The 21,319-nt window shown below is 39.2% G+C and overlaps 1 protein-coding gene across 8 annotated transcripts in view; it reads right to left on the reverse strand.

Annotated features, from left to right (window-relative positions):
• Nucleotides 1–21,319, reverse strand: part of NAALADL2 (N-acetylated alpha-linked acidic dipeptidase like 2) — a 488,624-nt gene that overhangs the window by 160,292 nt on the left and 307,013 nt on the right. The gene's annotated exons all lie outside the window — the stretch shown is intronic.

Below are 21,319 nucleotides of genomic sequence, written 5' to 3' on the forward strand. Positions count from 1 at the left end.
AATTGTGCAAATCCCATTTTCACAACAGGTAAGAAACAGGCAACAAATTAAAATGAAAGGAATATCCTTTAGCTAAAATAATTATCCACATAATCAAACTTGCATACTACTAAAGTAATAAAACATCTATGGTGTGGTAACGCTTAGATTTTTCTCCAGGAAGCAAGTATGAAATTCTTGTCAGGACAGAAAAAAAAAAAAATCATGAGTATTCCAGTAAAATGGAATTACACCATAAATCATTTTAATGCATCAAAAATTCAGTGGGATGGTACGGGAAAATACATATATGCATATATATTTCTTTCACTAGCTTTTAAAAATAACTACTTATAACCGGTCAAATTAGACTTTTTTAAAGCAACATGTTCTAAACAGTGCTTATCAAGAGTTTATCTTTATTTTGGATACTGCATCATTCAGAATTCTTTTTGGAGTGGTTTTTTTTTTTTTTTTGTATAAACTGTTTTCATTAGCTAAGCATAATGCATGCTCATTTCAAGTTCTAAAACAAATTACATAATATTATATTGGTGTATTGTTGGTATAAATATGTGTTTTCAGAAACATAAAACAAGGTTCGAAAATTCATGAATGATGATCAACCGATGTGACTCACAAGAAAGGGGCAGCCTTGGTAACATCATTTATGAAAGGCTTGGCAGAGAAAAACATATGATAAAGACTGCAAAAGGAATAAACATTTTTGTATTAATTATTTTGCCCATAAGAGAGAGAGGCAGGCCAAAAGAAAACTGTAACATTACAGAACAGCAGTTTGTCTTCATCTTGGAAATGTGTTTTGAAGAGTTTCTAGAAAGCTTGAAGAGCCTCTGAATCGCAGTTCAAGTCCTATAGAAATTTTGAATGTGCCCCTAAGCTACTTTTTCTGACTTGTCAGTCAGTTGTCAAACATCACAATCAATTCCATTTTTGATGGGTACGTACTATACCTAGCTTCAATGTGTCTTCCCCTCCCCAATCTGACGGATTTTACCATCAGGGAAATGCTTAGTTCATCTTGTCAAAGGACAGAGCTATTAAAAAATTTGCCTTCAATTGTACATTTTTTTAAAAAAGTCTCCTAGTAACTAAGTTTGTGCAGCCTAATGGCCAATGAATGCAAAAGATGTCTTCCTGTAAATCTACTGAAGCCACCCTAAACGGGAGATTGGACATTTCTATCAGCCACAGGAACGTTCCCAGTCTACAAAAAATTCCACCTGAACATCCTCAGGTACCTTGAGAAAATATACTGGGGGTTGTTTAGCCCTAGACCACCTACCATAATTTTACTCTTCAAACAATTTAGGTCGCAGGGGGAATGAAATAGTTTTGTTCCAGAGGACTTCATAGAGCATTCCTAAAGGGCTTCCTAGGGATGCAATTATTTTTAACAAGGAGTGTTCCCTTGAAGGACTTAACAAACCAACACATTTCATCCTGCAGGGTGAAAATCAGAGGAGGTTTTCAGTCCTCTGAACTGTCTTTCCCTCTTACTGATAATACTAAATTAAAAGTTTATTTGGAGGTAGCTTGAGATCCAGCATCAAATTCAGGACACGACACAGCTGTCAGTGTGAGAAGATAGTGGAAAATGAACACACTAGGCCATCACAGATTATAAAAATGGAATAATCAGATCCAATAATGGACAAGTGGTAAATGGATTAAAGATAAATTCTTTCATTGATGGACGTGGGCATCCTAGTGATACCTCACTTGCACCTTCTCGAAAAAAGAGAATCACAGTAAGAAAGTAATTTGAGAAATCCACTTGTCAGTCAACTTGTGTCCTTTTCCCTGTATAATGAATTTCTCCTACCATTCCTATGTTACCCTAATATTAGTGTCACTCTGTACCTTTGGACTGTAACATGGTAAAGCTTAACTAATCTCCACTTTCTGTTCAGGAATTCCACAATCTTCTGTTCAGGAATTCCAAATCTCAATATTTGTTCTTTAAACATGTGACAGCCAATAATTAAGCATTGTTCTAACTTGTCAGAACAATGATATTAAAAAGTCAGCAATTGTCCAAAATAGCTCTTTTTTTTTTTTTTTTTTTTTTTTTTTTTTTTAATTTGCAAGGCTTCCTGGATAAACTGTGTAAGTAATACATATCAATTTTCTACTCAGATTACCTGTCAGCCATTTAAAGTATTTTCTAAAGAAACTAAGAAACAATAATTATAATTTAATTCTTCAGCAATGATTCTTTAATCTATTTGACTTTCAATATTTTAACTTTATTTTGATTCTTAATATGCAAATCAGAATATTGCAATAATCAGCAGTTATGCTGACTTTTTAAAAATCAGTCTTCCACAGTCATTATTTATTCATCTCTATAACTGCTTAATATCACAATGATTCCTTTTAGTCATTGCTGATTAACAACATACTGAAGCACATCATGCAAAACCTTAAAGAAGAATGAAGTTAGATCTTCAAAACAAAAAATAATAAACTATGTTTCCAGTATTATCCAGTAAACAAATGCAAATGCCAAAGTATTAATGACTAAGATAGCAAGGAGGTTAAGAGAATACTAGAGTGCTTCTGGAGATCTTATCTCAAGCAAAAAGAGCTATTCTGAATGTTTCCAGATGTGCTTTCAAGATATTTCTTGCTGGATTTAGCCTCTTTCCTCTGCAGATAGGATTCTCTGGTAGCAATACATCTGTAGTTCTGCCTTGTGAAGTGCTAGCCAAAATAAAACAGGTTTATTGGCATTTATTTTTGTCCTGTATTCTGGTTATGATCTACAGAAAAGGACAGTGGAGAAGTAATTTTGCAGAATACTGTCCTACAATACGAGTCTGGCAAACAGTGTTTTGTTCTCATATGTGATGAATGAAAGAATCAGATCATCTGAGTAGCCATCATATTCTTACAAAAAAAGGAAAACTTGTTTTCTTTTAGCTGATGGCTGTGACCTCTATTTTGACACCACATATTCTCATTCTTCAGAAGAGCAAGCAGATTACATACAGATAAATTACAGATATTTAGAATAAAGCATGTGGAATAATGAAGCATTATTAGGATATACGAAAAGGTTTCTTCTACTAGAAAAAAAACCCAGACAAATCCATCACTTGACAGAAGTCAGATACAAACAAGTACAAACAAAAACCAAACTGAAGTACCAACATTAGTCTGAAATATCTCAAAAAGCCAGAAATCTTAGTGTAATTCTAACTATCAGTATTAAAGCTACTTGGAAGCTTTTGTCAAAATGCATCTTAGCAAAAATAACAGATTAATTGAAACACAAGAAAGGTAAACAAATCACTATCCAAAACAGCAAATAACTCATAGGTTAAATAACTAATTTTCTACAAAAAAAATTTCTCCGTGCAATTTCTTGGGCTACAAGACTATAAGTTATTGGCTAGATAAAAGTCTCTCTTGATTGCTTATAAGCATTTCGAGAAGCATTTTTCATCACTAAATGAAATTATTTTTAAAATGTTGGTATAGTCTGAATTTACCATTACCCGACTAATTGTAATTACTGGATTGTCTCCTATGTCCTTTCAATGATCAGCTTGATTATTCAAATTTAATGTGAGAAGTATATATTATTACAATAATGTGTATTTAAAAGTTGAAAAAAAAAAGATACAGCAATTTCATTTTGAAGGGAGACTAGTTCCACACAATATTGTTAGTAGGATGCATGTAGAAATCACTTTAACATCAGAGCTCTCAGCAGCTCTTTTGTTGCCACACTAATAAGACCTGAATCCTACATTGCTCAATTTTCCAAGTCCACAACAATTTAACCAATTTTAGAAGGAATGATCAGGAGGGAGAAGCAGGTAAGTTCTCTATTAAAACACTGTCAAAGTCTTTTGACATTTCTCCTTCTAATTACTTTTTTTTTCTCTTTCCATTAAGAAGTAGGCGTCTGGAGCCTTACAGGAAGACAAGGAATCTGGGTATTGCAAAGTCATGTCTACAAAGTAAAAAACAGTTCATGTGAGGATACCTACCTTTTTATCACAACCAACTATGATAGGGATATCAGTGCATTAGCACAGCTACTGATTTTGAAACACAGATAGCAGAACTAATACATAATGCTACACAAGCAATCCCATTTTTCAGAAAACCCAGCTGATGAATCGGACTGTCAGACAATTACTTTATCCACAAGAATTTGTCTTAGTTAGAGCAATATAGGGGAAAGCGAAAATTTCGGAGGCTCGGAATAGCTTTCCTGTGCCCAATGTCTGGAGCAACAATATTAACAATGCAAGCATTTCTTCCAGGAGTGACAACTTGCTTTCATGTTGAAAAATTAGCTTTGAAAACCATGCAGTAACTACCAGAATAGTATGATGGTCACTATAATTGACCTTCCAGAAAACTTCAATGTAGCTTTTCATGAATCCTGCTCTACAAAGGAATCACGAAGACTATTGTGATGTTGCAGCAGATAATACAAACACTATTGGACCTCAAGGTTTCTTTTTATCCTTTTTTTCTCTGTCATCATTTCTCAGAACCACTGGATATATCTCCTGTTCAGACTGTATAATTTCTTTAGCACCCTCAAAAACTGCCTATGAACTGCCATGACCATTTCTTACAGTCAGAGAAAAAAACTAGTAAGATTAAGTGTTACGGGGTATGTCATGTAACTAATGCATTTCTTGCCACGTGCCAGAAATTCCTTAATAAAAATTCTAAAATATATTTCATCCTGTCATCTTCCTCACTGCACAGCACCCGGTACTGTTTGAGAAATCTTTAATGTCTGCAATCTACAGACTACAATATAAGTACCCACATTTCATCCATCTAATTCTCTCTTTAAACTTATAGCGCTCAGAAAACATTCACTAGTTCTTCCAATTCAACTAGTTCTTCCAATTCAGACAATTACTGCTATTTTTATTCTTTAGATTGGGCCATGAACGAATTCTTGCCATTGTGTTGAAACTGCATTAGATGGACATGTTGAATCGGTTGAATCTGTCACTTCTTCCTTTGTCTGCCAATTACAATAGGTCTCACAGAAGCTTTCTCCCATTTTAATACCAGATCAAGATCAATTTAAATGGATGCATACTACCAACACACACAGCATCTTGTCCTTTATCCTCAGAAAGATTGAAGTCCTTTAATCTATTGATCAAGAGTGAAGACAAAGAAATGAAACATGACATAGTTGATAATAATAGTTGATTCAAATAATAAAATAATTCCATGATAGTTGTGTGGTGGGTTGACCCTGGCTGGAGGCCAGGTGCCCCCCAGAGCTGCTCTGTCACTCCCCCTCCTTAACTAGAGAGGGGAGAAAAGGTATAACGAAAGGCTTGTGGGTCGAGATAAGGACAGCGAGAGATCATTAACTGTTGTCACAAGCAAAACAGACTGAACTTAGAGAGGAAATTCATCTAATTTATTACCAAGCAAAACAGAGTAGAGGAATGAGAAATAAAATCAAATCTTAAAACACCTCCTCCCACCCCTCCCATCTTCCCAGGCTCAACTTCACTCCCGGCTTCAACCTCCGCCCCCCTCAGCAGCACAGGGGGACGGGGAATGGGGGTTATGGTCAGTTGATCACACATTGTTTTCTGCCACACCTTCATCCTCAGGGGGAGGACTCCCCTGCTCCAGCATGGGGTCCCTCTCACAGGAGACAGTCCTTCATGAACTTCTCCAATGTGAGTCCTTCCCACAGGCTACAGTACTTCACAAACTGCTCCAGCGTGGATCTCTCCCACAGGGTGCAGACCTTCAGGAGCAGACTGCTCCAGCGTGGGTCCCCCACGGGGTCACAAGTCCTGTCAGCAAACCTGCTCTGGTGTGGGCTCCTCTATCCATAGGTCCACAGGTCCTGCCAGGAGCTTGCTCCAGCGCGGGCTTCCCACAGGGTCACAGCCTCCTTCAGGTGTCTCCACCTGCTCCGGCGTGGGGTCCTTCACAGGCTGCAGGTGGAATCTCTACACCCCCTCATCCTTCCTCCATGGGCTGCAGGGGGACAGCCTGCTTCACCATGGTCTTCACCATGGGCTGCAGGGGGATCTCTGCTCCGGCGCCTGGAGCACCTCCTGCCCCTCCTTCTGCACTGACCTTGGTGTCTGCAGAGTTTCTTACATCTTCTCACTCCTCTCTCTGGCTGCAAAAGCTCTAGCTTGTTTTTTTCCCTTCTTAAATATGTTATCACAGAGGCGCTGATTGGCTTGGCCTTGGCCAGCGGCGGGTCCGTCTTGGAGCCGGCTGGCATTGGCTCTATCAGACACAGGGGAAGCTTCTAGCAGCTTCTCACAGAAGCCACCCCTGTAGCCCCCCCCCCCCGCCCCGCTACCAAAACCTTGCAACACAAACCCAATACAAGTTGATTCAAAAAAGCTGAGTTCTAGTTAAAATGAAAAAAAAAAAAAAAAAACAACCTTCTGCCAAAAATCCCATTTTATTCCTACATCTCACCTTGTTGATTAATCTTTGGGGTCAGACTTTAAACATGGAAAAGGAAAAGACTATGTAGAACCTGTTCAGGCCTGATTTCCTATATTTAGCCCAGTATTTCGTTTCCCTTTCTGTCATACAGACATGTTTTCCAAAAGTGTTACAGCCAGTCAGCTCTTATCAGCTGCACTATAAGGGAGAACATTATAAGGTATACTCTGGGGCTTTCTGGCTGTGTGTCACAGTTCCCAGGTTCTTTTAGGCCATTCTGTCCCAGATCACTTTTATTATTACTTTTTCTTAGTATCAGTGTCAACAAAAAACTGTCTGTCAGGCTGAATTTATTATAAAATTTGTTACCTTCTCACAGAACCATACAATAGTTCAGGTTGGATAGAACCCCTGGAGATCACCTTCCTGCTCAAAGCAGTGCCAGTAAGATCAATTTGGTCAGGACCATGTTCGGCTGTACTTTGGGTATCTTCTCTGGGCAATGATCTGTTCTAGTGTCTGCCCCCCCAAACAGTAAATAGAGTATTCACACTACTCATATGTTATAACTACAATAAATCCAAAGAAAAGGCAATAAAAACTTAAAGCTAGGATTTTTCTCATATTTAGTCGAGACAAGACATTAAAAAGTCTTTTCAAAAACTGATCCATAGTGAGGTATGGATGCTATGAGACAAACATCTCACTAAATCACAGTATTTTTATGCAAGTTTCAGTTGCCCATTTGTGCTATTAGACAACCATCATGGAATAGTTTTTGTAAAAGCTTCTATGAATGGCAATTCCTCTGTCTGTTCAGAGGATAAAGTTTTTTTATTTTTTTTATTCTATGAAGTTGAAGGAGAAACTGAGACAAAGAAAAGAATTTTAATAAACGTAAATCCTGTAGAAAAAAATCATAAAGAACCTGACCCAAAACAGAACAGACATTAAAATTCAAGAATGATCTCTGCTAGGATCACAGAGACTTTAACTTAGAAATGAGTGTAGATTTGTGTAGCTAAAAATTACTTTATTAAGATTTATGTTACGATTTGTAAATCTCTTGCAGTATTTCTACATATGCTTTAGGATTTGTAAATCTATTATAGGATTTGCAATTCAAGTTTTCATCTTACAAAGCAAATGAGAGATGTAACTAAAACCTATCTTAATGCACTGATTCTTAAATCAGGGCTTCAGAGTTCAGAAGTACAGGTCCATTGTATAAATCAGAGGATAAATCCAGACTCTAGAACACAGATGTGTTTTGTCTAACAAGATGAAATTACTAGAATCTCAAAAAATGAAACTGAAGCTGTAACTTCTAGAAAACACTGTTGATTGTTGATCAGCTTAGCACTACTGCTCCTGCCTAAGTGTTTTAAGCATGCTTCTTTTCTATGCTTTGATATGTTGTACTAACAAACAAAAAATATTTTAAAAGCATGAGTAATGCCTAACAGTTATGAAATCTACTTAAAATCCATGGATGTTTTTCCTCATTTGCATTCTGGCTTGGTATTTATTTATTTTTTTTTATTAGACAGCATGCAAGCTGCACTTCTGGGTTTCCTCCAGTATCCTGAAGCTCACAAGGTAACACTTTCACTTAAAAAATAGAATGCTAATATTAAAAAAGCGATGAGAGCATCAAAGGATCTAAAGCTTACAAATGTAACGACTACAAAGTAAAATTAACCAAACAGAGTACTAGTCATTTGATACCTACATTTTTGGTAATACTGAATTTCTCACCTTCCTCCCTACCACTTTAAAAAAAAAAAAATTAAACATACTTTTATGAAATTATCTATATACCTTTTATAAAACTCTCTTTATGCCTGAGTCACCTAATATTAACTGAAGAAATTTTCCACTCATACAATCTTCACAAAGTCTGTATTCTCTCTTTGCAGGGAAATTTTAAAACATTCCTCAAGATAGTCCAGTTTTTCAATGGATTACCAGTACATAATACTTCTGCCCAGAGAAATATTTTGCCTCTTACCAACAAAACTCAAAGTTTCACCTAATAGAGCAATTTTGGGAGGGAGCAGAGGCAAGTGACAAGGGAATTAATTCTTAGTTTTACCTCACCTTTACACTTCATTTACTAGTATGAAAAACCAAATGGATTTTATACTATGAAAAAAATTACTACTGCCCAAGTTTTAACTGCTGAAGACTTGGCAATGTGTGGTTCAGTTCTCTCAGAGTACGCAAAAAATAGCTGAAAATCCCTTGCAGTTCTGGATTAAACTCAGCTTGGCAGAAATCACACAGTGGACTAGTTGAAAGACCGCTGATGCTTAGAAATCAAGAAAAAAAAAAATCTAGGCATTTTAAAACATGAGTAGGCCAGCTGTTCTAAAATTAGTCTCCTTGTTATGAGCATTATACCAGAAAGGAATAGATTGTCACCACGTGTCAGCTTTAGCTGACATCTGCTATAAGAAAAAAAAAATACCTCCCAAGTAGGCAGCACAAGCATTTGTTCATTACATATTTTGTAAAGGGTGGTCCCTACAGCACAACATTTTAAATAAATATGCAAATCATTATATAACTATTCTAAAAGAACTATGGCTTCAACGAGGTTTTAAATAACCCAAAAGGCTTCACTTTTTTTCACTAACTCAATAGACCCACCTGTCAGCTACGTAAAATTAGCATATAAGAGGTATTGGAAGTTCCACACATTTTGTGCATATACTTGTCCTAATTGAAATTGAAACAGTTATCAAAGTTTCAAAGGTTTATTCAAATCATTCTCATAGCCTAGTTTTGCACATGAAAAACATGTCAGATAACAAAAGCATCTGGCAACAAACTGTTTGTTTCTCATTCTGGCATTGTACCCATCACATAGCAAATATTGACTGGCATCGCTGCGTACAGGCCTACTCCAAAAGCCCTGAAGAAAGCAGCTTTGTAAGCTGTGACTGCCTTCTTGTTACACACATTCTCCCACATTTATGAAATCCTCTTGTATTGGGCAGCTGGCCCATGGCCATCTCCACCCCCAAATACTTTTTTCCAGTACTATCCCTTCCCCAAAATGAAGCTCCATGCCTTCACAGAACAAATATCAGAGCATTTTAAATTGTTTTAGTAGAGGAGAGAACAGCTTTGCATCACAATTGATGCAGTCTCTTACATAAAGGAGTGTTGCAACTTTGTACCAGGAACAGTACCTGAATCTAACGTTCCTTAATAGAAAGGAGTCACTACGTCTACAGTCAGATTGAGTGCACTTAGGCAATATGTCTACAGTGGTTCATAACATCAGACCTGAAGACCATCCAGTGGAGGTTAACCAGAGGAAGCTCCTCTTATCCATGGAACACCACTGGACACGATGCCTCACTACTTCCCTGCTCCAAATGCGTTTTGTAGGGCTACATTCTGCCATAGCTAAGAAACCTCATCTACCACTATCCTTCACCATCCAAACTGCAGTAACAAGTGTAGCTTGTGATACTGAGAAGCATGACAGAGGGAACAAATAGCTTGAGAGCGCTAGTTAGAGGAAGATGTAAATTCACCCATCAGGGCAAGTCCTGGGAACTCTGAGTGATGAGGGACCTCACGGATGTCATTGTGAGGCCATAAAAATCTTAGAAAATTCGTGGTGATGGGAAGAGGTTCATGAGGACATGACAAAAGGAAATATCACTCCTATCACCTTCAAGGAGGAAGATTTGGGATTAGCCATACATTAGTCCCTGGGAAGGTGATGGAGTAAATAATCTTGGAAATAATTTCCAAAAACACGAAGGACAAGAAGGTCATTGGGAGTGGTATGAATAGATTTACAAAGGGCAAATCATGTCTGAGCAACCTGATAGCTTTCTACAATGAGATGACAGGCAAGTTTGAAGAAGATACAAAACTGGCAGGAGTGGCTGATAGACCACATGGATGTGCTGTCATTCAGAAGTTCTTCAATAAGCTGGAAGAAGATGGAGCCAGTTTCTTCTCCAGTGGTATTCAGGGAATGGAGCAGCGGCAACAGGCACAAACCGAAATACAGGGAATTCCCTTTACACATAAGGAAAGCTGGTTTATGGTGAGGGTGGTCAAGCATTGGAAGAGGCTGCCCAGAGAGGTTTTGTCATGTGGTTGGAGATGCTCAAAACCCAACTGGACAATCTCCTGGGCAACCTGCTCTAGTTGACTCTGCTTTGAGCAGGTGGCTTGTCCTTCAACGATCTCCACAGATCCCTTTCAAGCTCAACAATTCTGTGATTCTTTTCTCCTGTCCTAATGGCTGTGATCCCTTTACTGACATCAGTATCGGAGACATCCCAGCCACTCCCATGATACACCATGCTCTGGAGCACAATGTCACTGAAATCAACTCCCCAATATGTTTAGATGGTTTTGACCACATTTGATGTACAAATACTATTTACTCTGTTGTCTCATAAGCTTCCTTCACCACTCATGTTGTCCTTAGCCAACCAACTAAACCATCACAACTTCTTTCTTTCCGCCCTGCCCTCTTCTCAGTCCTCCTAGGTAGAACATTCTTCTGTCTCTGAAGGAATATAGTGCAAGTCTGAAAAAAAACCCTGAGAAGTACAAGCAAAATGCTGCTGAAAATTGGCCAAACCCAAACTGTGATGAATTGCTTACATCTTTTAGTGTTCTGCAGAACAGTACTATATAATATGATAGTACACATTTATGTAACAAAAAAGTATTTTCCACATCTCCATTTTAAGATGATTAGGTTTTCTTCTGAGGGAGTTTCTACCTGTCTGAAAGTAGGAAGAGGTACTATTATCTTTTTTATGCAGCTGTTGAATATGGTAAGCAGTGGGCTGGAACAGAGATCAACTCAAATTAAAGAAGGTTTGGTTTATTCTGGCTTGCAGTATTCAAACTGCACTAGAAAAAATTCAATTATAAAACTAATTACATCTTTAATTGCTTAAACAATCAGCCAGCTGACTTTATGGTGCTCTTGATACTATGCAGGTGCACTTGCAGGTGTTAACTCTGCAATACAGAGGAGTTACATTGTAGTATCCCAACTTGCACACAGGAGTGCTAGGAGGATAAAATACCATTGTATTACATACACACACAAATTGGAAAGTTAACCAACCTTTAGTAACAAATACTATTCCTTTATTTATACATATATAGCTACTATCTGCTCTGTCTTCCTGTGAGGGGTACCTAAACTGCTTTAAAATCATTCTAGTTCTGACATTTTTCCCTTTAGCTTCTATATGGCCAAAATTATTGGTTGAATCTAACTAGAATTTTTACTTTGAGACCACTGTATTTCTGGTAATTACAACAGCATTAATAACTACTACCACCTACCAGATGTGCCTGCCTTTTACTCTGAGGTGTCATCTTAGCAGGACGCTTGAGTAAAACACAAGCATCTCCAAAACAGTTATTTGCTTTGTACATAGAAAATAAATTAGGAAAAAGGCACAACTAATATTGAATTGGGCCCAGTGTTCAAAATGTTCAATCACTTAAGCCTTTTGTCTCTTTCCTATATTTCATCTTTGAAATAGAATTTTTTTTTTTTTTTTAATTTAAAAAGGAAATTAATGGCTTTTTAAAATCACCTTCCTGCATACAAAACTAAACACTAAATTCAGCCTAAATTCACAAACATATTATGCCTCTCAGCATTTTTTTAAAATGAATTTAATTCTTCATTGAAAAATTAACAGCCAGTTTTAAATCTAAGCTGCCTGAACAACCATAGTGAGAGAGAATCTTTTAAATTTTGACAAGTATCATTTTTCAGAATGTACAATGTATCACCTAAAATGGAAGATGGTGATAATTAGACTCAACTATTAGAAACAAAGGAAAAATAGGCCTAGGGCAGTGAGGTTGTCTTATTGTCATACTATAATCAGAGTTTTGGAGCCTTCAAAAAGTAGTCCACTCCAAAGGTAACTACCTACTGTTCTAAGCCCTTTCTGGATTCCCAAACACCAGCAACACCTCTTTTGCTTGCTTGCAGTGGGGAGGTATCATCACCAATTTGATATCAGTCTGATTAAGTGTTTCAGTTGCAGTTCATTGCTTTCTCTACAGGCTGCAATTAGCAGAAACCTGAAAGAGACTGTATTGGTTTGCTATTTCTACAAATGTTTTTGCTACAAACTCAGATTTCATGTTCAAACACTGCTAAACTTTCCTTTCTATCTGCTAGACACTGCTGGATGAAAAAATCTCAAATAACATTAGCTGAATTGGGCTCTGAAAGAAAACAACCCCCACCTGAAACACAATGAAGCCACTGGAAAAGGCTGTGAAAGATAAAGCATGAGAAGAAACCACAGTAATGCGCAGAGAAGGGCGTTAAGCAGCAAGTGACTGGCAACAGAGCAAGTGGTCCATAAAATTGGCCTCTAGCTGACAGTCAGTTCAGAGCTTAGCTGGTTGCTACCAGCTGGGTCATTATATATTGCTACGTGAACAAATGCACAAGTATTCATCCCTCTACCTTTGCAAACAAAACTAATTCCTTTCCTCATCCATACACATAAATCTAGTAAACTATTTCCTCAATATCCTGTCTGGAGTCTCGATCTGCTTAACACCATTCCCACGTACGAGCAGGAGTTGTATATGGGAGTGCAAGGGAGTCCTCACAAAACTTCCCGATGCTGTAAAAGCAGCCCCTCGTCCCAGATTCTCAGCCCATGCAGACAACTGATTTCAACTAGACTCTGCAGGCACTCGTGCTTTTTTTTTTTTTTGTAGTCACAGATTCCAATACACCAGCTAGACTTACTGCCATACAGCGATGTTTGCTGTTTCGTGGGCACATAATAAATTAGCTCACTCTCACAAATTATGTTGAGCTGAAATATCATGTCAGTAAAGCTATGGCAGGATTACTTTCAATCATGATTGTACAAAAGATTTGAATATGCTACACTCACTCGCAAGTTGAGTAACTTCAAAAATTTAACCTGGGCACCATTTAAAATGCTATTTTTGCTGGATGAGAGACAAAGAGGCTTCACTGGAAAATGTTCTGTAGGCAGTCAAGGCTGTTTAGTAGTTTGAAACTGTCTGAAATGTCAAAAATACCAAGGAGTCCTCTCCAACTTCTGTGGCGTCAGGAAATATTTAGGCAGTATGTTTTCCACTGAACTAATTCTGCAGTATAGGAAGCTCTGTTTTGGTTTTTTTCAAATAATTTGGTGTTTACCAGTTGTACATTCAACTACTCTCTTAAATTCACATTTTTTTATAATTTTCTGTTTGAAATTCAGAAAATTTGACCATATGGTTCAGTATGGCATTTGCAAGAATCAAATGATACAAACTTTGCTAGCAAACTATTGCAGTACCATTGGCAGTAATTTCTCCCCTCCTATTCTAATAGTCTATTTGATTAAATCCCTGCATTTTCAATTCAAATTTGGTTCCTCCCTCCAAGATAAAATTATAGACAGCTTAACAGAAGATAAAATAGCTGATATACAATACAGAGGTCCACACACTCAAACCTAAAATATCTTGACATCCAACTGATTTTCTCAGTTTTAAATACATGCAACACAAACTGAAAGCCAGACAGGAGGAAAAACTAAACCCCACAACATCCAAAAACTCAGAGCATGTAATCTGGTACTTAAATACAAATTTAGTTCCTTTATTGTATCCTGCAAAATCTGAAGAGGCAGATCATGGATTCAGATACCTTTTGAACCCTTAGTGCTAGAGGTATTATTGAAAATCTGCTGAAATTATTACTTACTGTGCTCACTATTCAAATGCCAGTATTTTCTAAAGATTTACCTCTCTATTGTATTAGCACAGATTTTTTCATACAGAAAATAACACCATATATCAGAGTAGTGTAGTTGGTAAGGACAAAGTGTGGGGGTTTTTTTATGGCAACCACTAAAATTATGTCAGAAGTAAAAAATAGAATGATCAAGAGTAGATGCAAACATATATATACATCCCCTTAAATTACAATATGGCATTATAAACTTTTCTTTCTCCCCACCTTCAGTCTGCCCTTAAGGAAAATAAAACAAAAAAACCCAGAAGCCTGAATGTAGGCTGTCATTTTACACCAAGTTATCTTTGTATTTCATTTATCTGATGTTATTAGCATAAACAAAAATTTTTGGGGAAAAAAATGATAAAATATTCCCAAGATCATTTCCACGAGTGCAAAGGCAAGCATAGACAAACTATTCAAAAACTGTGTTTTGTTCTTTAAAAGAACAGACAAACCAGGGCTGAGGACATCTTGTAAAAAGTCACAATGATTTATAACAAAATATTTTAGAACATATGTTGCATATGCATGGTTAAAACTGTTTGTGGTGGGTTGACCCTGGCTGAGGGCCAGGTGCCCACCAGAGCCGCTCTATCACTCCCCTCTTTCATTAGACAGGGGAGAAAAGGTAAAACTTACGGGTCGAGATAAGGACAGGGAGAGATCATTCTCTAATTATCATCACGAGCAAAACAGACCGAACTTAGAGAGGGAATTCATCTTATTTATTACTAAGCAAAACAGAGCAGAGGAATGAGAAATAAAACCAAAATCTTAAAACACCTCCCCCCACCCCTCCCATCTTCCCGGGCTCAACTTCACTCCCGGCTTCAACCTCCGCCCCCCCCAGCGGCACAGGGGGACGGGGAGTGGGGGTTACGGTCAGTTCCTCACGCGGTGTTTCTGCCGCTTCTTCATCCTCAGGGGGAGGACTCATTGTTCCCCTGCTCCAGCGTGGGGTCCCTCTCACGGGAGACAGTCCTTCACGGCCTTCTCCAACGTGAGTCTCCTCCACGGGGTGCAGACCTTCAGGAGCAAACTGCTCCAGCGTGGGTCCCCCACGGGGTCACAAGTCCTGTCAGCAAACCTGCTCTGGCGTGGGCTCCTCTCTCCACGGATCCACAGGTCCTGGCAGGAGCTTGCTCCAGCGCGGGCTTCCCACGGGGCCACAGCCTCCTTCAGGTGTCTCCACCTGCTCCAGCGTGGGGTCCTCCACGGGCTGCAGGTGGAATCGCTACACCCCCTCATCCTCGCTCCATGGGCTGCAGGGGGACAGCCTGCTTCACCATGGTCCTCACCACGGGCTGCAGGGGAATCTTGCTCTGGCGCCTGGAGCACCTCCTCCCCCTCCTTCTTCACTGACCTTGGTGTCTGCAGATGTTCTTACATCTTCTCACTCCTCTCTCTGGCTGCAAAAGCTCTCTCTAACTGTTTTTCTCTTTCTTAAATATGTTATCACAGAGGCGCTGATTGGCTTGGCCTTGGCCAGCGGCGGGTCTGTCTTGGAGCCGGCTGGCATTGGCTCTGTCAGACACAGGGGAAGCTTCTAGCAGCTTCTCACAGAAGCCACCCCTGTAGCCTCCCCCGCTACCAAAACCTTGCCACGCAAAACCAACACATTCCACCCCTCGCCTCTGTGAATCACATATTTAAGAATTATCATTAAAATATACATTCAACACAAAACTTCACAAACACTAATCACATCAACAAAGGAAAAGAAAAAAGAATTCCACACACCAACATCAAAACAACACTATCACAACACCAAACAGGAGTGGACAATCTACACACAAAATCTACCTCTAATCCCTTCACCACTGTATCACTCTCAAGTTACGTTCAGTCAATGTTTTGCCCGTTACCTCTTCCCATTACTATCCTTATCTCGATTTTCTCGTGCCCCACGTTGGGCGCCAAAAAAGACTGTGGTGGGTTGACCCTGGCTGAGGGCCAGGTGCCCACCAGAGCCGCTCTATCACTCCCCTCTTTCATTAGACAGGGGAGAAAAGGTAAAACTTACGGGTCGAGATAAGGACAGGGAGAGATCATTCTCTAATTATCATCACGAGCAAAACAGACCGAACTTAGAGAGGGAATTCATCTTATTTATTACTAAGCAAAACAGAGCAGAGGAATGAGAAATAAAACCAAAATCTTAAAACACCTCCCCCCACCCCTCCCATCTTCCCGGGCTCAACTTCACTCCCGGCTTCAACCTCCGCCCCCCCCAGCGGCACAGGGGGACGGGGAGTGGGGGTTACGGTCAGTTCCTCACGCGGTGTTTCTGCCGCTTCTTCATCCTCAGGGGGAGGACTCATTGTTCCCCTGCTCCAGCGTGGGGTCCCTCTCACGGGAGACAGTCCTTCACGGCCTTCTCCAACGTGAGTCTCCTCCACGGGGTGCAGACCTTCAGGAGCAAACTGCTCCAGCGTGGGTCCCCCACGGGGTCACAAGTCCTGTCAGCAAACCTGCTCTGGCGTGGGCTCCTCTCTCCACGGATCCACAGGTCCTGGCAGGAGCTTGCTCCAGCGCGGGCTTCCCACGGGGCCACAGCCTCCTTCAGGTGTCTCCACCTGCTCCGGCGTGGGGTCCTCCACGGGCTGCAGGTGGAATCGCTACACCCCCTCATCCTCGCTCCATGGGCTGCAGGGGGACAGCCTGCTTCACCATGGTCCTCACCACGGGCTGCAGGGGAATCTTGCTCTGGCGCCTGGAGCACCTCCTCCCCCTCCTTCTTCACTGACCTTGGTGTCTGCAGATGTTCTTACATCTTCTCACTCCTCTCTCTGGCTGCAAAAGCTCTCTCTAACTGTTTTTCTCTTTCTTAAATATGTTATCACAGAGGCGCTGATTGGCTTGGCCTTGGCCAGCGGCGGGTCTGTCTTGGAGCCGGCTGGCATTGGCTCTGTCAGACACAGGGGAAGCTTCTAGCAGCTTCTCACAGAAGCCACCCCTGTAGCCTCCCCCGCTACCAAAACCTTGCCACGCAAAACCAACACACTGTTACACAATGTTCTATTTTCTAGTTAACTTCTGCTCAGCTAGTTGCTTCAGAGGAGTAAAATATCGTGAAGTAAAGGACAGTAAGGACGAACTCAGATAAGAGGCAGGAAGCACTTAAACATACAGAATCACAGGGCTAACTAAAAATAAAGTAGACATACATTTGTATCACAGCATGTACTTACTGCTTATTCTAAGCAGTGGTAGTAGCAGTTTCCTGTGTTCACTGCAGAAGAAATGGCTAAGCTCAGTGGAAGAATGACACATGACTAAAGCAATAAATGCCATGGGCTTTTTATGATGCATATTTGGTGTTCTTTAACTTTTGCTGTCATTTATCAAAACATGGAGAACACAGTGTGATGGGTTAACCTTGGCCAGCTTCCAGACACCTACTTACCTGCACTCTCACTCCCCCTACTCAACAGGATAGGGGCAGAAAATAAGATGGAAAAGCTCATTGGTTGAGATAAAGACAGAGAGATCACATCAATGACTGTCAGGCAAAACAGAGTTAACTATTGCCAATTAAAACATATTTGGACAGTGAGAAACAAACCCAACAAGATTAATGCAGCACCTTCACCCTGCCTTTTTCCAGGCTCAGTTTCACTCCCCTGCCTGCCCAGCATTCCTGTGCTTTCTTAAATATGTTTTCAGAGACATCACCAACTTCACTGATGGGCTCAGCTGTGGCCTGCAGTAGATCAACACCTCACCAGTTCCCCACCTTCCTTGTCCTTTCCTCTGAAATCAAATCCTATTATAGCAATGTTTGAGGAATGCTCATGTCAATTCCTCTGGCTGAATAACATTCACTCTTCACAATTCTAGCGACACTGCATTTTCCCTGCGTTACTGATTGTTCACCCAAATCCCCGTGATATGGCTCACACAACTAGCTGTTAACAATGACCTGAAGCACGGACTACTTCCAAATATACCACTTTGCCTTACTGTTATAACCTCTGCATAACAATTCTCTAAAACAACATTATGCTTGAAACTCCAGCTGATAGTATAAGATTGTATTTTACAGCTGTTATATTTCAGTATTTTTAAGCTCACAGTATTTTCTATGATGCTGTCTGTATTCTTCATGAAGTAATTTCTATTCCACCACTGCACAGATAGGGATTCTATTATGAGGTACCTTATCTCAGGGGCAGGGGTCTTAATGCTTATCACAATGCCACTTTTATATTTACATACTAGGATTGACACTTAGGTTCTCTCCATATTTTTGTTTACTGAGCCATTTCCTTTGTGGAAACAAATTTGATTTAAAATGGCTCTGAAGTACAGTAATAGAGAAATCTAATGTGTCTCTGCCATACAAAGGTAGGTGAAACGAAGTGCAGCATTTAAAAAGTCTAAACGAAAAAAAAAAAGTAGATGGAGGAAGTCACTCAAATTTTATGCTATTCTAAACTTTATTTTCAGGATAATTTTTGCCATATAAGTCTCTTATGTCTCTCTCAAGCTTTTTAATCCCATATGTTTAATTCCTGGAGTCCCACCCACTGATCTGTTTCATTTCAAAAGCAGGAACATAGAAGAAAGATTTCTAAAAATGGAGAATATGAGTCTTTGACAATCAGAATCAAGGTGACAGAATCTATGCTCACAAAGGCTCATATGATTGTTTCAGGACTGATATGACATAGGATTGGGAAAGTCTTAAGAACTATAGAATTAAACTCTCAAAGCTGCAGAAACTTTTACATAACTGCTGCTGACTTCCCTTTCCACATCATTACTTTTTTCCCCTTTATTAAGCAGAGATCAGAAAAAATCAGTTCACTCATAGGTAGTAGACACCTCAAACACATCCTCAAGCTATTTCTGTACATTCTAAAATAATTCGTATGCAGAAGTGCAGCATTTAATCTTGATGAAACAGAAAATTTGAGCTAAAACCTCACCGCAAAGTTCTCTGAAATATTACATAAACCCCATTTGAAAATGCTATTAACTTTGTGCTATATAATTTCACGAAGATTTTTTTTTTTCCAGGAAAAACCTAAAGTAGTCCAGTACTCTGACACCACAGAGAAATTTGTTTTCAGACTAAAAGAATGTAAGAAGCATAGGCAGCATCATGAAAATACAAGTTTCCTACCTTATATTCACCTAATACAAGACTACCTTTAGGTCACTCATCATACTAGCAATTTCCTAGTAAAAGGGAGAATGGTGGTAGGAGTAGTCCCTGGGATTGTAATAGTAACAGTTCTTTTGGCAACGTGTGAAGTGCAGATGGTATCAAAGATATGCCAATAACTTAAGCAGGAGCTTCCAATAAAATCTCTTGTGGTGCATGTTATACTCTGTGAATCAAAGTGACGGGGCAGCGCTGGGTATCTGGCACTTTTATTCTACGTGTAGTCAGTTTAACTACCTTATATGCAAGCGCATCCCTTAGGCAAAAGTCTGCGCTCCAGACGTATTTGTATTTGTCCCAGGCATAAGATATCTCTAACCAAATTGATTCATAGTCTCCAGAGAAGAAAACCATCATCAGAAACACAGAAATTACTTCCATCTGATCTACCTTCTAGTTACAGAACTGTAAAAAAGAATTTCCTCAAGTGTTCCTTTGAGCTCTTTCCAGCTCATCATTGCATTCAATGACCAAAATATAAATGATCTTAGGGACCTGATAGTCTATTCCTTCTTATGAACGATGCTCAGAGATTTAAAACCACAGACAAGCCACATTAAGGGTTCAAGTAGAAACCATCAATGTACTTATAAGGATATCACCATTTTCCATATAATTAAGCTTCTTTTTCTCAAACTGGAGATTGGAACGCACACTGCCAATGAGATCATTTACTGACAGAAAACCAATGCATAAGGTTTAGACACTGAAGTGGCATCTTCATGTTGGTGTATCTGTTTTAATTAGCTTTAGTTTTCATGTAGGGTAAATAAAACATTAAGGAGTCAGCCAAACAGATAAGCGACAAACTGTTTTTCAAACAGCTCCATGAAATGAGCAAGAATAAAGCCTGAAGAGTGTTATATTTACCTCTGTAGCTCCCAGGGCACTTTTAAGAACACTGGGTCAGGTACACTGAGACACTGAGAAAATGTGCAATTTCTTTCCCACTGAGCTGTCAAGGCATTCATGCTGTGAATAGCTAACACCCTTCGATGACAACCAGGCAAATATTTCTATTTTCTGCCATTCTAGTCATGAAGTATCTCAGCATAGCCTTAGTTGATTTAGTGCCAATTCAAGTCAGACTTCAGATGTCTGAGCTAGTAACCGAACCAAATATTCTTGATGAAGCCTTGTCACAAACTCATAGGCTGCTGCTTAATACATTTCCAAATAGTTAGATAATAAAAAAGGTTGTAAAGCTGAAAAGGCAGCACAGAAGCAGAACACACATTCACTCAACTGCCAGAACGGAGATTTAAATAGTGTATACAAGTCAAATATGCTGCTGCTTCTATTTATTGTTAACATTGCCCTTATTTTTTTAAAAAAAAAAAAAAAAAAAAAGGCAAAACCTTAAACTTTTTAAAAGACTATGTAATTTCTTAAAATCAATTCTTTATTTCCCATACTTTGAAAATACATGTATTTAGAGAAGCATAATTGATAACTAAGTCTATCCAGGCAGAACTGAGACAAGGCTAAATGAACACAACCTATTCAAGTGATAATTGCACAAAGCTACTATGAACATGAATTTTTCTTAAATATTTTCAAATATAAATTTCTGATTACACTGCACCTGCACCTATTGACCAGATGTTTCCATTACCAATACCATGAAAGTGAAAGACAGAATGAAGGGAAGAATACTTCTTTCAGTGGGGACAGATCCCGTGGAACCTGCTCAGAAACCACTGGATTAATACTTCATACTTTTTTTTTTTTCATGAGATAAGAATAAGCAGGCAGAAATAATGGTTCAGTGTGTGAATGCACAAATGAAAAAAGCAACAAAATAAATTAGAGTACAGACTTTGTGCCAAGAGTTTACAGAGTAAAGCACTTTGAGATTGGATTCCATCCTTTGAGCCATGCTGCATTACACAGTGTTCCATTACTCAGGGTTTCTATTTCTGGCAGGATTTGGTTTAGTG

Source organism: Balearica regulorum, chromosome 9 (genome assembly GCF_011004875.1).
Source record: "Balearica regulorum gibbericeps isolate bBalReg1 chromosome 9, bBalReg1.pri, whole genome shotgun sequence".
NCBI lineage: Eukaryota > Metazoa > Chordata > Aves > Gruiformes > Gruidae > Balearica > Balearica regulorum.